We start from the raw sequence: 12,545 nt of genomic DNA, 5'->3' as shown, positions 1-12,545 counted from the left end.
CTTCTATACACACTTACTGTCTTTTGAATAACCAACATAGAGAGCTGTGATCAGCGGCTCCTGCATCTTTCCTTTCGAGCAATTTGCCGAAATCCTGTGGTGCATTTATTTGTTCCAATCTGTGCTCTAGGGAGCCATTTGTGTTTGGTAGAGGCAGGATAGAAGAACACAGTGTTTGCAGGAATTTTAAATTCACTTTCTAAATCAAGTACAAAAGAACTAAGATTGCTTCTGGTCCAGGAGTATGAGCTTTCCCAGGAGGAAAGTTGCAGCCTGCTGTCTATAACCAGAGGCAAACACCTGCTGCAAAGTTCTCCCATGCTGAAAGGGCATGACCTAAGGGAAGAAAAATCATAACAAAGTCTTAAATTCTTAGGATACTTTACATAGGCAAAAATGCTATTGCTGGCTGAGAAGATGGCTCATTCAGTAAAATGTATCAGGGCCTGGATTTGATTCCAAGAACTCACAGAACAAAGCCAGGTGCAACACTGCAGGCTTATAGGCTCAGCACCAGGGGCGGGGGGGGGGGCGGGCATGGACAGGCAGATCCCTGGGGTTCACTGGCATCCAACCTAGACTGTTTGATAAGCACCAGGCCAATGAGACATGGTTTCTCAAAAATATAAGGTGGAAACCACCCAAAGAATGAAGCCCAAGGTTACTGACCCCCCCACCACACACACACACACACACACACACACACTACACACTCCCATACACCCATGCACCCTCACTCACACAGGCACATATTCACACACACACACACACACACACACATACATACACTAAGTGCTTTTGCTGACATCAGCTCACTTGATGTCATACTTGATCCTCACCACTGACTTGAAAGGCAGAAGGTATTTCTCTCATCTGACTGTGAAGAAACTAGAAATGAGAAAAGTCAAATCACTCGCCTAGTATTGCCCAGCTAATGGGCTCAAGAGGCAGGATCTGAACCTAAACCTAAGTGTCACAATGTCACCGTTGCACAGCATCAACTTCTTCCCTCCCTGGTTCTATATCTGCTTTTCTAGTGACCACCCACTATGTCAAAGCAGAATGTCCGGTCTCTGATACACTTAATTCCCTTTCTTTCCTTCCTCTGAGTATTCTTCTCAAAACTAGCCCTAGACCCGTTTAGCTTTGCCAACTAACATGATTCAGAAGAAATTCTTCTGTGATTTGCCCCATGTCTTAGCAGGAACCACAACCTGGTTGCATTTAGTATTTATCTCTAAAGCCATGGACCATGAATTGCAAAGCTGGATGTGTTGTGTTTTATTTAAAAAAAAAAAAAAAAAGCCAAGGATGCTGAGGCATCCCTTCCTACCACCCCCCCCCAGGTACCAACCATACAACTATTTAGGGGACTTGGGAAGAAGAGTTGAGAAGGGAGTAGAGGTAGAGAAAGAGAGAGGACAGAGAAGAACAGAGAGAAAGAGGGAGGGAGGAGAAGAAGAAAAGAAGAAAAGGAAAGAAAAGAGAAGAGAGGAGAGGGGATGAGAGGAGAAGGGAGGAGAAGAGAAGAGAAGAGAAGAGAAGAGAAGAGAAGAGAAGAGAAGAGAAGAGAAGAGAAGAGAAGAGAAGAGAAGAGAAGAAGCCAGCCAGGAACTCATGGAAAGAGAGGGGGAGGGTCAGGGAGAGCAGAAGGGATCAGAAAGAGAAAAGGGGCAGAGAAAGCAAGGAGGGGCCAAATAGCCCCTTTTATAGCAAGCCAGGTAACTCTTGGGTACAGTGTAGAAGGAATGCCAACAGGACGCTGGTGTTTCTTACTAGCACCGTTTGACACTTGATCATGTACTTCTCCCTTTGCATAGGGGAAGTCTCTGAAGTTGCCATGCAAAACTGCAGACTCTCCAGCCTACCTGGGAGATGAATCCACTATCTTTATTCAGCAATTGTTTTATGTTCCTCCCTCCTTTCATCAAGTGGCACAAAATAAAGTCGTCTACCATTAGCATATGTTCAAGACACCAGTCGATGCTTAAAACTGTGGATAGCAGCATCTATGTGTTTACATCTATCACTGTATTTAACGCTATATGTAATTACATGCAGTGTTTCTCCTATACATTCAATAAGAGACTAACAATAACACTAGTAATAAAATATAACAATTCACTATTATCACCTTCTCATCTCTGGAAACATTATTAAGTCAGATAAAGGTTATTTTTTTTTAACCCAAGCACTACAATGTCATGGGAGTCAATCTGAGTCTTGGAGATGGCTCCTTCGTGGGTAATGAATGGGTGGATCATGGACACAGCATGGGTACCATGAATAAAGAGATGATGATTCACACTGCAGGTGGTAGGAAGGACAGCACCAGATCTGATCACAGCACCCAGAACAGCGCGCAATTAAAGCCGTATGAACTGTTTATTGAGGGGATTTTTTCATAGAATACATTTGGCCCAGAGTTGCCTCTGAGTAACCAAACTCAGCTAACCCCTGAGGAGTTACTGCAGCACTCCCTTGCACCCACTGCCCCACCCATTAACTAAAGGGGCATCCCCACAAGTTTCCCTACAAGCTTGGAAGATCCTAGGAAACAGGCCAGAACCTGGAAGAACTGCTGCTAGGGACCACCGTGTGGGAAGCACAGGACTTTTGCTCTGGGCAAGGATGGCTTTCCAGTAGCTAAGACTCATGCTCTGTGGAGCAGCTGCTATTTGAGAAAGCCTCGCTATCCTTGTGCATAGAAGCCCCAGCCAAACCCCTCTCTCTACCTAACTTAGCATATCCAGTTCCATCCGCTAGTCACAGCCTAACAGCCATACAGGCATCATTGGTGAGAGTCTTCCTTATTTGAGGCTGCCATTCATTTGCTACCATGAAAGTCTGCCAAGACAACCGGTCCTAAAGACATTGACTCCTTAGGATCCTTGCCATGTGCAGATCTGGTCACATTCACGCATTTTGGCCTCATCCTTTGGTCCAAGTACCAAAGGCATACTGAGGAAGCGTCAATAGAAACTTTAATCTTCTGACACCTCTATCTGTAGGAGGAAATGATGTATGTTTCCCAGGAACTTATGCTTTGGGGCATTTTGGCTTGTATCTGCTCCTATGATTCTCTAGACATGGTTGCTAAGTTTGATCCTCAGTGCACCTGGCTCGTTTTTTTTTTTTTTTCACTTTTCACTGACTAATGATATGAATTAGCAAAACTGCAGAATGCTCCTCTGTGTGTGGGATGCTCCTCAGTGTAGGCTTTCTTTTTCTTTCCCTTGACTTGCATCTTCCTGTCTCTCCAGATCCCTTCACACTACTGTATGGTGAGCCCCTCCCACGCCTTAAAAGCCTCCTGTGCTGTCCAGAATCCGTATATTCAGGGACTCACGTACAATGCCACCACAGAGCAACTGTCACTTGCAGACAGTATGGACCCCTGTGCTGCAACCCCAGAGCACAGGATGTGCCCCTCATCCAGGAGTCTGTGCTAGTGCTGGGAACGGTGCAGGCTGTGTCTAAGAGGTGTGACTATAAACTAATGAGGCCGGCTTTGTGTAAACAAACGCAGCAGAAAGTCTGCAACCCAAGCCAATGTTAGTCTTTACTGGGGGGGCCCTCCTGGGAGACGCCATGCTCACTCCAACAGCGCTGCCACTGCCCGAAACACTTTTGGGATTGTCTTCAGAGTCCGTGCATGAGAAAACCAGACTGGTTGATTAGTGACACCCAATTTCTGTTCCAAAAACGGCACTGCCCAGCGTCATCACCCTCCCTGTTCCACGGACTAGGTAACTCTCAAAGGACGAAGATTTACTGCCATTAAGAATAATGGGAAAATGAGCCCTAAGTGGATCTCCTGAGCGAATCACTTATTCTTATCTGCCTCATTAAAAGAGGGGTGTAAATCCTCACTCTGACTGACAACTCTGCTCCTCAGAGCTTACCTCCCTTTTCTCTCTTGCCACACTACTTGCCACAGAGACCTTGTCCTGGATGTCTACTACTCTAGTTGAGATGCTTGAAGGCTTTGAATCTCGACCACTATATGTTCAACCTCTTAACATCCATATTTCTACCTAAAGATAAGGATTTCACCAAATGTGGGGAGCCTTTGACCCTAGTCTATGTCTCTAAATAATTACTCTCAGGTGGCTTCAGTCTCAGTTTCAATCACCCGCTCTTCAACAATAGCTTCTTTCTCTTAATTTCGAGATATTTGATTGACAGGGAAAATGTGATTATCTTCAAAGCATAAGGGTTTGGTATTTGTATACCCCGAAGAGGAATTACCATAATCAAATTCATTAGCACATTCGGCATTATTCATGTTGCACATAGATTTCCCCAGAACTTGTTAGACTTCTAACTGGAAGTTTACACCCTTTGATACATGGTATCTCACCTCTCAGCCTCCAGAGCCTGGCAGACAACCTTCTGCTCTCTAATTGCATGAGTTGGACCTTGTAAGGTTCACATCACATATACACATATAATCTTGTGGTTTGTCTTTCACATCTGGTTTCTCCAGGCTCATCCACATTATTGCAAATGGCAGGATTTCTTTCCATTGGGAGTCAAGCTTTTGCTTTGAATTTTTAGACTTACCCCACATAGGATAAGCTCTCACAACCTAAAATATTACAGATGGAATTACAGTGCCTTCGACTGCCTTTATCGATACCTTTTTGTGCTTGTGTCTCTGCTCTAGCTCATTATCCCTAACTCCTAACATTACCATTGTTATTGGTTCAGGAGGTATCCATGCATCCCCCTTCTGACACCTCTATCAGCACACACTCACCACCACACCATGTAAGATAACCACTGGAGAGGATGCTTTTAGATCAAATCCTTAGCACAGGCTAAAAATCAAGTTTCTGGACTCAAGGAGTTCTGGTTTCAAATTCCATATCTTGATACTTTGTTAGAAAAATCTTTAGCCTTTTCAGGCCTTGCTTGCCTTATCTGTAAGATGGAGATAATATTTTGTTAGCTATTATCTATATCACTAGGTTTTCAATCACCCCCAAAACTTTAGCAAATGATGACATTTATACACATTCTATGGATTAGAAATGTGGAGCCGGGATGGATGCTCAGAGTATCTGTAATACGGCTATCACCTGGCTATTGAATTGAGTCACAGGATCTGCCCCATAACTCACTCAGAACCTCAGCTGACTCAAGCTCTGCATCCCTGGCTACATGGGCCTCTCCATGTGGCCAACCAATGACTTGACAGTTGGCTTTCCTAATTGATAAGGTTCTCAGAAGGTGAGAAAGATCAACCAAGGTGGAAAAAAGTGTCCTTTGCCACCTAATCTTCGATGTGACACAATGCTATCTAATGTGACTGATGTGGCTAATGTTATTGTGATCAATCCTGAAACAATGATGTTGAGTGCCTGGAAAAGTCAGAGGTCATTGGATCTTCCTGGAAGGCTGGCTGCTACACTCTTAATCTAGGGCAGTATTGGATGTATCGGAATGGTACCTTTCAAGTACTTCATTCATGTCCTGGCACGTTGTAAACACCCCCTAACTACCCCCACCCCAAATGTCACTCAGTATCATTCTCAAAAAAATCCAGGAGCTTCTGGCAAAGAATTTAAATGTTTACCATCTGCTACGCAGTTTCTGAGGCAAGATAAACAGTACCAGCCCCATGGATCATACGTACTGGCTCTCCCAACACCACATTTTTTAAAGAGTTTGTAGAACTCTGTTGTAAAACGACATGCGCAACATAGATGTTAACCCTGTGTATAATATGTCCAGTCCATTGGCTGGTGGAACAGAATGGAGAACTCCAAAATGAGCCCACACTTTATAGGCCACTGTTTGTTAACAAAGGGGCCAAGAGTGTATCTACAAGGGAGGAAGTGTGGGCCCCCCAGCACTAGTGTGGTGTTGGATACCCCAAAGCATGAGAATGGAATCAGACCCCTACCTTAACACCATATATAGATCAGCTCACAATGTATTAAAGTCCTAAATATGCGACTAAACTATAAACTCACAGATGAAGACAAAGAGGTGAAACTCCATGATCTTGGTCTAGACAATAATGTTTCAGATTTGACCCCAAAAGCATGAGTAACAAAAGACAAAAAATAGGTAAGGTGGGGGCAGGGATAACGTCAAACTAAAAATCCATTGGATAATAATGCCAACTCGGAAAAGAAACAAGCAGGGGCGGAGGTGTCTGTGAGCACACATCTAAGGAGAGAGCCCTATGTATGCACACATCTACCGAGAGGGTCAATGCCCAAACTATGGAAGGAATTTGAATTAAAAACGCAGTTAAGAAATGGGCAAGGCTCCTGAGCAGAAACACACTCAAAAGTAGACTTACATTGGCCAACAGGAATGTGAAGAAGTACTCAATAACACTAACCTAAGAGAAATTCAAGAAAAAAACCACAGCAAGATGGAATTTTATACTTGTCAGAACTGCTCTTCTAAAAAGACAACAAAAAAAATAAGTGCTGGTGAAGATGTGGAAAGGGGACCTCTTATGCTGTTGGTGGGGAATGGAAATTGGTATAAACAATTTGGAAAATATATGGCATTTCCTCACAACTAAAAATAGGTCTAAGGATGTGGCCCACTGGCAAGGCACATGCTTAGCATATGTGACATCCCAGATTTCTTACTTGGCATTAAAAAAAGAAAAAGCACTAAAAATAGTATTATTGTATGATCCAACAATCCCACTTCTGGGTATTTACCCAAAAGATTTAGACTGTTTGTCAGACAGACAACTAAACTCCCTTATCCACCGCAGCGCTGTCCATGGCAGCCATGTAATGGAAACCCATCAGCAGCTAGACTGTTGAAAGGAATGGGGTCTGGACATACAACGAAGTACTGCTTTACCTTGATGAGAGAGGGAATTCTGTTTTGTGATCCCAAGAAGGCAATTGGAGAGCCTCATCCCAAGGGAAATACCCCAGGCTGGAAAAGGCAAGTGCCGTATGACCTGACTTATACAGGGAACCTGAAACAAAGAAAATTCCCAGCAACAGAGAAAATAGGGGTCACGGGGGCTGGAGGGCAGGACATGGAGAGGTGAGAGCTAGAAGATACAAAATCTCATTTAAACAGAGGACTGTGTTTTCCATCTGCTTCCTGTATAGTTAATCATATTGCACACTTACATATTTCTAAGAAAGTAAATTTTAAATGTTGTCATCACCAAAAGTAAAGCTCTCAAGTGATGTGTATGCTCTAATTAACCCAATTTCACGTTGTATTAATAAATCAGAATTATTTCATTCTCTGTTAATGCATACACTTATAAATTGTCAGCTCACTCTAAAATGAAATTTACTTTTAAAAACATATGTAGCTTAAATTGAGAAGCATTAGAAATGTGAAATTTATACTGGCTTTCAAAGAATTAGTATAAAACAAATGACTAGGACACATCTAGTTTTACACTGGTTACACACTGAAATATTAACACTTTGAACCTGTTGAGTTGGCTACTTTTTTTTTTTAACCTAATTTCACCTTTTTTTTATGTTAACATGAAGAAATTCTACTAATGTGGCTTTAGACTATATGCTGTGGACTGTGTGAAAAGGATTCTCGGTAGACAGGGTCATCAGACTCAAACCTGATCTGGATTCCTTAAGTAACCTGGCAAAAACATGTGGAGTGTTTATTTTTCCCCCTTTGAATTTAGGGATCCCTGGGTGGAAGGGCCTATTGACATAGGATTCACCAGTCCTGACTTCTGTAACAGAGACTCTGCAGAGCCATGCTCTGGACTGCAGCAGAGAGGGACACTCCAGGGCCCTCATCCAGGTGTGATAGGCCCTAGAAGAACATCCTATGGCAGTTAACAGGAAATGACCACTACATCTCTACGACCTCTGCAGCTGCACACTTAGAGACTTCACAGCTGGAGACTGAAGAGAAGCCAAAGTGGGCTCTGAGTTCTGGATCCCAACAAGGCAAGGAGATCAGGCCTGATTGTTGAGCCTCTCTACTGTAAGGGTGTCTTTAATTTCAAACCTTTAATCATTACGATGCCTTGCCTTGCTTCTTTTGGCTGCAGAATTGTTCGAAGGTTGTCACTTATGATCAGCAAAGATAAATCTTATTAACTGCCCTTCTTGGTTACCCAGAGGATATTGGCTCTCAGCGAAGGTTTATACCGAAGTGACCTCGTTTTCTTTGTAGAAATAATAGATAGCGTTCACTTTGACAACCTTTATGCGCGTGTCATGTTTCTAAAAAGTATCTGGAAAAGACTTCTTTTTTAAAGATCTGGAACAGGAGATTATTTTTTTGATGGAAAAATACCAAGCTATTTCATAAGAACAAGCATTTGGGTTTATTTTATGTGTGTCTCTAAAAAAAATCAAATTGAAGTAATACTAATAAAAACCTGTGTGGAGATTATCATTAGCTTAGCACGGTTTGTGAGGTAGACATCATTGTCAAGCCAGTTTTACAGATAAGAACCTTGTGTTTAACATGGTGGATCAACTAGATCTATAGAGCTCTTTTTTTTTTTTTAAGACTAAAAAGCATTTTCTAACTTTATAAACACTTCCAGGCATATACACAGAGACAAAACACAAAACTGCCTCAGAAAGACAATTTGTTTTACATGCTTCTATCCAGCACAGTAAGAAACCAAGAATCCAGAAGCCAAAACACACGTGAACCTTTTCTTCTACTGAGGGTGCTGCTGCCCAGCATCTGGTCACTGGTTATCATCCACAGCAGTAAGCAAACAGCCAGATCTCAGGCAGAAGGGACCGAATTTATCCAGGCTGTGGCCACCATGTTGGCAAAGAAGGTGACCTGTGGATATCCATGGCGGCTGAGGTCTGGGAATGCAATTAGAAGAGGTGGGACTGTATCGGTTGCAAAAAGAAGCAGTCGGATGAGGAATGAGGAACAGTAGTGATGCCAGGGCTGGGGCTCAAGTGACTATCCATCATGTTTTGTTTAAAAAGGCCCAGCATGTCTAGACGTCCCTCAACTGAAGAATAGATGAAGAAAATGTGGTATGTTTACACAATGGAGTATTACTAGGCTGTTTTTAAAAAAGAGACATCATGAAATTTGCAGGCAAACAGGTGGAACTAGAAGAAAATCATCCTGAGTGAGGGACAGGTGAATCTCCCTGGGACTGAACATCCACATGATCTCTAGGATCACTGCTTCCCTTCAAGGATTATCTCCATTCATGGAGACAACCCTTTAAAAAGCATATTTCTGCTGGAGATAAGGACACTTGTTCAGATTCAGAGCTGCCTAGGGAATGAGGAAGCTACCTTTGCAGGGAGTGAACTTGAAAGACAAAGAGGGCTCAGGGCTGGCGGAGCTGTAAGAAGACACAGCTAAACTGAGCATAAGGATCCTTCAATCAGTGAGATGAAGCGACTGTCTTAGAGTCTTCTTTAGATCATCAATAAGAAAGAGGAAACTTCTGGGTGGTGGTGGTGCATGACTTTAATCCCAGCACTTGGGAAGCAGAGGCAGAAGGAGAGCCTGGTCTACAGGGCAGAGCAAGAAAGAAGAAAATACCTGACAATAAAAAGGTGTGTTCAATTGCAAAATGCCATATCACCATTAAAGAGGGATGTATTCTTTTATTTTCAAGAAAATCAAATAAATTATTCCCTCAAATCTCTATGAAAAATTAAAATTAGGAGCTGGAGAGACAGCTCAGTGGTGAAGGGGGAGTATTGCTCCTGCAGAGGACCTAAGTTGAGGTCCAAGCGCTGACATCGCATGGCTCACAGAGCCCTGTAACTCCAACTTCAAGGCATGCTGTATCTCCAGACACATACCCACACAGAGACACAGAATAAAACAAAATTGTAAAATATTCAAATTAACTTGCACATTGCCCTCATTCATAGTTTCAAAGTTTATGTAATTGTCTGCCAGGCCTCAGTTCCCAAGTTGTTGAGTTAAGAGTAAAATGATGAAATCGTTAAGGATCTGCAGTTCCTAAGCTAGATTCCAGCACTTGACAGAGTCTATTCAGTCCCCATCACTATCTCAGGAGTTTAAACAGTAACCCTAATTGTATTCTTCCAACACCAAGCTCCTGCCCCACCTCCCACCCCCGCCCCCAACCCCCATCTCATAGTTAATTAGCTGGGCAGGTCTTATAACAAATTCCCACTCTGAAGCACTGGGTGGTAGAAAAACTGTTGATAATTAAACACCACAATAGCGGGGAGCCTGTTTCAGGAGCCGTGAAGTGGTCTTACCCCAGCCGGACGGCTTGCCACACACCCACAGACCCTCTATTGTGCTGGCTATGGCTGCTCTCGGAGGGATAGTCCCCGGGTTGAAGAAGGGATCGACTGCCAGGAGACAGAAAAGGCTAAAGCTTGCAGAGATCAGTAACACCAGGCTAGAGAAGAAAACAGTGAAGTGAAGGAGGACTGGAGAGACCCAAGATAGGGAGAAGTGGACAGGTAGGAAGGATCGGTCAGAAAACAGGCTATCCCGCCGCTGCCAGCCACGCCCAACCAGCCAGCCAAGATGAGTGTGCCAATTACAAGCTGAAGAGTGACTGGGAAACTGCAACATATCAGTAATACTTTGGTTCATATTCCATTTGATTTAGTGAGAGTTCTCTGAGTTCTTGACGGTGGTTGAGATGACCACGATGAAGTAATCCTGCTTCCCTGGGTTTCGGCTTCTTCGTCTTTATAATAGGGAGAGTGAGAATGTTCTCATTCTCAGGTCAAACCATACCAATCAATCAATAAACAAATAAAAACAAAAGGTTCCCAGAACAATATCTAGGGTGTCAAAACCTACCGTATCACACTTCCGCTCACGATAAAAATTACCCTGCCCGGCGTAATTATCATATTCACTTGCTTTTGCCTAAAGTAAATTAACCCAGTTAGCTTGATTATCTCATCTGAACAGATGCTGCTATTGGCAGTTAAATGGGTCATTAATAATAGGCAGAAACCTGACTGCTTTATAAGTCAGCTGGTTTGGTAGCAAAAAAAGAAAAAAAAATGCTTTCAAAAGAGTGTTTTATTAAGCTATTAAAAAATCCATAGGAAAAAAAATATAAAGATTTGCCTGGTGAGATGGTTAGAGAACAGAGGCTCAGCCTCGTGCCTTTGAGATTTGTCCACATAATTACCTGTAACAACGGAGGCCAGTGAGCGCAGTCTTGGGGACACCTGGGATTGAGCCTGGGGGAGGGGGGATTTTAGAATACTTTCTCTTTTTCAAATAAAACAAATCTCAAGTTTTTAGGGCTTCCCTCCTCCCCCCCCCATTCTCCTCCATAATAAACACAACTCTGTATCTAAACAATTTGCTTTCACTCAATTATGCTCGTAGACACCAATGTTCTAGAAAAACACAGATACTGGAATACCATGGTTCCAGAGATGCCTTCCAATTCCTACCCTACCCGCTATCTCTGGCAGAACCGTCCCACTTTGCCAGAGCACTGGGCTGTAGCCCCTCCTGGACCGTGCACTTGACTGTGAAGGCTTAAAGTGTTCTCTTGGTAGACTCTGAAAGGGCAAAACTGCTTCTAGTGAGGAAGAGGGCTGAAGCCTAGGAGGATCAGAGGGTGCAGGGCTAAAAAGTATTACACCAGGGAATGCAGGAAAAAAACGTTGGGGGTTGGGGGGAAGAGAGAGAGCCAGGCACAGACCTCAAGAGAAGCTGTCCATCTGAAATGCCACCTGGGATTCCCACCCGTAATAACGGTTGTGGATATAAAAAATTAATAGTGGGGATTTCATAGTATTAGAAAAATTTATTTTTATAAATCATGTGCCTATCACCCAAGTGTTGACGCATGCATGCAATTCAAACATCGGGCTTACAATAAAAGACCCACTGAATAACTTAACAAGGACAATTCCCCCATTTTCTCTGTAATTTGGAGTGGAAGGAGGAGGGGGCAGCGGGGAGAGGGTGCAGTTACTGGGTCAATTAATCAACTTGAAAACTCTGACACAAACTCTGACGCCTAACCATGTCTAAAAATACACAAATGTATACGAATTTGTTTTAAACTGTCAATGCCTATATTTAGGGCCTTCCCAGCAAGCCTATAATGAGACTGTGTTTGAGGGCTTCAGTCATAGCAGGCTCTACCATTAATCTGAAGTTAGTTAAATTAACAGCATTTAGCACTGGCCTGTCAGTCCTAACTGCTCCAGGAAATTGCACCTTGAGGCTACTAATATTGCCAATTTTTCCACTGGAGTGTGTGCTCGTGTATGTGTGTGTGTATGTGCACCCCCCAGTACCTCCCTATTCATACACCACCACCACAGCCTCACTACAACCCAGCACTTACATTATCATTTATTCTGGCCTCCTTTAGCCTTCCCGGGGGGATTCTGCACAGTGTAGCTGCTCAGTCAAAGAGTTTTTTTGGCTTTATATTTATTTGTTTATTTTTCTGTCACGGCTCATGACTGAGGCTTTAAAAAAGGGAGCATGACAGTATTTCGAGTACATGATTGACTGCTACGACAACATTCATTAACCATGCCAAGCCTGCAGGAGAACACAGTCCCGGGTGTTCCGAGCAGCAACTCTAAAGAGAAAGAAGAAAA

The 12,545-nt window shown here is 43.2% G+C and overlaps 1 protein-coding gene across 6 annotated transcripts in view; it reads left to right on the top strand.

Annotated features, from left to right (window-relative positions):
• Positions 1-12,545, top strand: part of Ankfn1 (ankyrin repeat and fibronectin type III domain containing 1) — a 407,382-nt gene that overhangs the window by 264,528 nt on the left and 130,309 nt on the right. The gene's annotated exons all lie outside the window — the stretch shown is intronic.

Source organism: Mastomys coucha, unplaced genomic scaffold (genome assembly GCF_008632895.1).
Source record: "Mastomys coucha isolate ucsf_1 unplaced genomic scaffold, UCSF_Mcou_1 pScaffold5, whole genome shotgun sequence".
Classification (NCBI taxonomy): domain Eukaryota; kingdom Metazoa; phylum Chordata; class Mammalia; order Rodentia; family Muridae; genus Mastomys; species Mastomys coucha.
The sequence above is the reverse complement of the archived record's forward strand: the minus strand, read 5'-3'. Positions and strand labels throughout refer to the sequence as shown.